Consider the following 6,000-nt stretch of genomic DNA (forward strand, 5'->3'; position numbering starts at 1 on the left):
TTTATGATCAACTAGCCAAAATCTTGAAGATAAACCAAAAGGGTTCAATAAGGAAAATCTTTGCTGTCCAGTGTTACCTGCTGCCTAAAATCTTTGTTAAACAAAATATTATTATGCACTTGTAAACAAGTAGTCTAGCTGACAAATGCACTTCTATGTGCCAAAACAAAATACAATAATGCCCATTTTGAATAATTCTAGTAGATCAACTGTAAATCAAGATTCTGCATAGAGATGCAGATCAAAAAGTGGTGTAACTAAAGATGAAGAACTAATTGCCATAGAAAGATGAAGCCACTGTGGTCCAGTAGCACCAAGGCTAAGCGTTCATATAGTGAGGAAATAGCCTAAGAGATGTCATTTCCTCCATATCTACTGGGGAAGTGGACCTTCTTGTCCCTCGCTCTTTGTCCAGTTCAGCTTTATTGGCTAGCTAAGCCCTACTAATTTCTGGCCATTTTGAATGGTTTCCTATAACTCTTCTTGTGACTTTAAATAACTTGTCAAACAAGGGATCACATAGATAGATAGATAGATAGATAGATAGATAGATAGATAGATAGATAGATAGATAGATAGATAGATAGATAGATGGCTGCCCGTTCATCCTGGCCAATACCCCCTCGCTGCTAGGTAGAGCCCTACCTGCATTATGGAGGTGCTCCGAATGCCAGCAGGGAATTATGGATGTTGAAGTTTTCCTTTACAGCCCTGCTGGATACCATGGGGGACGATAGAAGGCGCTGCAGGGAGGAGCAGTGACTATTTTCCTTACGCCCCGGAAGTACGTCCGAGTCACATGGACAAGGGGAATGGCGTGCTTTCGGGGTAAAGAAAAGGACTTTTTATCTGACCGGAAGTGGTAAAGTATCACATGGACTGGGGATTGGAACACTTCCGGGTCAGGGAATATAAAAATATTGTGGGAGCTCCCAGATGGCGAGTTGAGCTGGGTGGAAGGGTGGCAACACGTCTGGGAGTAGAGGATTATTTATTGCAGTTATTGTGGTTTATTTGATGAGTATAGTGGTGAAAAGGGTGCTTTGTGCACTGTGGATTATAAATAAAGTCAACTTTTGGACTTTTACCTGGTGTCTTGAGTCAGACAGGTGTTCAATGGAGCGATAGCACCCCCAATCTGTCACAATAGATAGATAGATAGATAGATAGATAGATAGATAGATAGATAGATAGATAGATGTTCTTTTGTCCAAAGAAAGAGATTTACATTTTAACAGAGGATTACAGCAAATACCCACCAGAAACACTAATAAGAAGAGAATTCTGAGTTGACCAAAGGTAAAAGAGAGAAATCCCACTCACACTGAAGCATTATACAGATGTATTGCTGTTGGTATAAAGGAGTCCCAGTCACGTTTCTTGAAACACATCTGCCGAAATAATTCATTGGCTGAAAGTTATCAGTGTTAGTGTGTCAGAGAGAGAATGTGCAGCATTGTTTATAATAGCACTCAGTTTTGTTTTCAATCTCTCCTTCACTAATTCCTCCAGCAAGGACTTGTTATTTGTAAAGGGGTGCACTGATTTTGAGAGTACAATCATGTTGTCTCAGAAGTTAATTTAGTCTGTGACTGGGTCCCTCAATATAATCCCCATGTTAATCACACATCATTTCCTAGTCTGTCATTTGGAAGCGGAAAGTCAGAGCTATTTCAGCCTCCAGGGTCAACTTCCTCACTATCCTAGTAGTAACAGGCTGCTGTCTAATAGTAGCCTTGTAGATGGGAGAAAGATGGATCAGGTTGTGGTCAGATCTTCCCAAAGAAGCCACAAGTTTAAACTTAAAGGTATCATTTAACACTTGCATAGAGCAAGTCCAGCTTGTCCTGTAAGTATTATCTGACTGTGACCTCCATCATGCACTCAAGTGATTTGCTGCCAAAAGTGTGACGTAGCTGGGATGAGGATCAGCTCCTCATAAAGTCTTTGAAAATAATGACTTGCTCTCTCATGGTGAGGGGGGAGTAACTGCTTTAGTGAACAAAGTCAAGTATATCAGGATTTTGCTCACAAGTTATGGAAAAAGGAAATGTGGGATGCATAAGAAGACTGGAGTGGTGGAAGCTGCTGTGTTGGCGCTGTTCCAGTGTCAGTGGTGGTGAGTCTAAAGACAAAACTCTCGGTTTATTGGTTGATCTGCATCTGTATCCTCACCTATGGTCACAAGCTGTGGGTAATAACTGAAAGAATGAGATTGCAAATAGAAGTCGGAGAAATTAGTTTTCTTCACAGGGTTACTGAGCTGTCTCTCACTACACTGGGTCCCTGTTTGCTTGAAAAAGATGAAATCCATCGAGAAATAAAAGAGTGTCAGGTATAGTAGGTTGCAGCCAGCTGTTTATAAAATAGCAAGATGTCAATAGTACCTTTAGGTACCATGACTCAATATAGAGGGGACAGTTCATCCATCTTCTTTGAGATTTACAACGGATGACAGATCAGTTCTAAAACCTTTCTGTCTTAGATGCTTCAGGATTCTCCGCTTTTCTTTTAACAAATTAAACAAGTAAAGCTATGTGGATTCTCATTACTCTAAAGGTAAATACCAAGACTGAAATAATAATAATAATAATAATAATAATAATAATAATAATAATAATAATAATAATAATAATAATAAACTCAATCCCTTGACTGAAGACTGAAATAATGATAATAAAAAAAAAAAAACTCAATCCCTTGTCTTGCTCTTCTGGTGTGCAGTTTTTTTTCTCCTTGACTTCATTTTGTGTAGAAGAGGTCATCACTTTTAGACATTATTTGCTACAGCAGACAAAAAGAGCCTGAGTCCATTGCTCTGTTCTTGTTCAGCAATAAAGGACAAGTGGCACAAAAGGGCGACTTCTGAAAGGAGCATTGTACTGACCATGCGGACCCCCACTGCCCTCCCCCTCTCCGACTCAGTGCACTTCACTGACAGCGTTCAACACTTTCTGGTTCAGCTGAGTGACTGAGCATCTGAATATGACCAGGCAGGGTACTGACATCAGAAAGATGAAATGTCTGTGGTGCAGTCTTCAAGAAACTTGTCAGGCAGGAAAGGTAGAGAATCTCCATACCTGACAGAGGACCTCTCAAGAAAGTAAAGACTTACTGATGTCAAAAGTAGCACATATGAAAAGCATCTTCACAATGGCAATAAAATGTACAGAGTTATATATTATAATATACTAGCAAAATACCCGCGCTTCGCAGCGGAGAAGTAGTGTGTTAAAGAAGTAAAGAAAAAGAAAAGGAAACATTTTAAAAATAACGTAACATGATTGTCAAAGTAATTGTTTTGTGTATTTGGCCGCAGCGTCACAAAGTTGTTTTCGGTAGCTGCATCAGGAAATGTACCACGACGTCTGACACGCTTCCTTTTTACTGTTTTCTCACAGCTTGGAGTGCTGTTGTTATAATCGGTTTGAGTCTACATATATATATTGTGGACTGGGACCCGGACGCAGACAGACAGACATCGTTGGCTCCACCACACACTGTTTATTTACAATACTTATTTACAAATTACGTGCACTCACAACCCCAGTGCCTCCAGCACCGATTCCCCCAATGTCCAGGCCACACAGTTTCTCTGCCTTTCTCCTGACCGCCTGTAGTCCTCCCTCTAGCTCCGTCCTCTTCCACCCGACTTCTGCCGATGACTGGAGGGAGGCGGCCCCTTAAGTAGGAACCCCGATGGGCTCCAGCTGCTTCCCGGCATTCCCCTTTGGACACACCCCTGTGTGGCGGAAGTGCCGGCTGTGCACCCGGAAGCCGTCCGGGTTTCTCCTGTCTTCTTTCCCCCCAGCACTTCCTGGTGTGGTAATGGGCCCCTACAGGGTTGGGACTCCAAGCCCTGTACCCGTGGCCCCCAATACAACCAGGGCGATCGCCCCCTTGCAGTCTGGAGGAGGCACAAGCCCTCCTCCAGTCCTCCTGGGCGTCCTGGCTGGGCTCCGGCCCCGGCCGGGGACCACAATATAAATATATATATACATATATATACACATACATATCTTCATATATATATACACGTATACATATCTATATACATATCTACATATACACATATATATATATATATACATACACTTATCTACATCATATATACACACACATACATACATACACACACACAAATTATATATATGTGTGTGTGTGTGTATGTATGTATGTATGTGTGTGTATATATAATGTAGATAAGTGTGTGTATGTGTGTATGTGTGTATATATACAGTATATATATATATACACACATACATACACACAGGTATATATATGTGTATATATATGTATGTGTCTATATGTGTGTGTCACTGAGTGCAAGAGAAAAATAATAAAATGTAGTCTATAAGTTATTAAACAGTAAAACATTAACGTTTTAAGAAGTAAAGCTACACTGAGCACCACTGGAGTGGTAAACTACATTTTAAAGACGGTGTAACACAACAGGTAAGTAGTACTAACAGCAGCTAAAATGTATATGGATCATTTCTTGGTAGCTGATCCCTTTTGAAAGGCGCTACATGACGACTGTGGTATAGAAATTACATTTTCTATGTGAACGTCCAAATTTGTGCCTGTGGTAATGTGCCTTACCGGCATTATCAGCAATTAAAAGAAAATCATTTTTGTGTCCTCTGCAGTGTTAAGAGAGAAAGGCTTTGGTTTGGGATAAAAGGAAAAAAGGTGTAAAGAAAGGAAACTTGCCTTTTCTTTAATATAGTGTAGAGAGGTCTTCGCTGACGATATGAGCGTCGCGGTGGGTCTCGTGTAGACTGGTGAGATGGCCCTGCCATTAACTGTCCGGGATGGCACTGTCAGTCCTCCACTCCTGTGCGTGTCTTCATAATCCGAGCTGATGACCTCATAATCGTATACGTGTAAAAGAAAGTGCGAAGCGCCTTAATATTAGTTTGCCGCGGTCTAGAAATGGGATCCTGTGTTTATAGTTGTCTGGGCTATAGCTCATGGGAAGGGGGAAAAAAATTAAAAGTGTTTACTTTCACTTAAGGCAGAAGTGCAGTCAGCGTCTCAAAGGCCGGCACAGCTACGCACGTGCACCGGCTGCCCGACTTTTGTAGTATTTTTGCAGTGCAGGAAACGCCACTTTTTGCAGACACGTTCACGTGAGCAAAACTCTCCGTGCTCTTTAGAGGTCTTGCTTTCTCTGCGTACTGCGTTCATAGTCAGTTCATGTGAGCCGACTTGGAGCACATGCAACAAAGCTTCTGAGCTGTGCCTGTGCTATCTCGTGCGATCTCGCGATGTCCACGGCGTTATTTAATGTTAGCTAAGACCCGGCACTTAAAAGTTTCTCGCTACAGCAATTTTAACTACGTTACAAAGTGAAAGTCTCGTTTATACCTCGTGTCTTCTATTAAACTTGTATCTCGCGAATAAAGTATTCAGCACTCTTTGGGGGCTCTTCTACATACTGCGGTCACAGTCAGTTCACATGATTACGTGGGAGGCGTGATGATGTCACATGCAGCTCTGCCCCCCCCACGGCCATCGGGCTAACGTCCATTACAGTATATGGAGAAAAATAGGTTCCAGTTATGACCATTACGCGTAGAATTTCGAAATGAAACCTTCCCAACTTTTGTAAGTCAGCTGTAAGGAATGAGCCTGCCAAATTTCAGCCTTCTACCTAAACGGGAAGTTGGAGAATTAGTGATGAGTGAGTGAGTGAGTGAGTGAGTGAGTGAATGAGTGAGTGAGTGAGTGAGTGAGTGAGGGCTTTGCCTTTTATTAGTATAGATACCAGCATTTTCTAATACATATCACCTGTCTTGTTTGATCTGTAGTATATCACAATTTCTGACTCATTTGTTTCCTCAAACAATACCTTGATGAATGGGTGACTAATGGGGTTTATTACTGCCAAAAAACACTTAGAACCTAGATCATTCCTAGGATGGTGAGGAATTTGCATGTCCTACCATAATCATGTGGACTTTCTGCTGGAACTGTAGTTTCATACTGCATTGCAGA

Source organism: Polypterus senegalus, chromosome 11, assembly GCF_016835505.1.
Source record: "Polypterus senegalus isolate Bchr_013 chromosome 11, ASM1683550v1, whole genome shotgun sequence".
NCBI lineage: Eukaryota > Metazoa > Chordata > Cladistia > Polypteriformes > Polypteridae > Polypterus > Polypterus senegalus.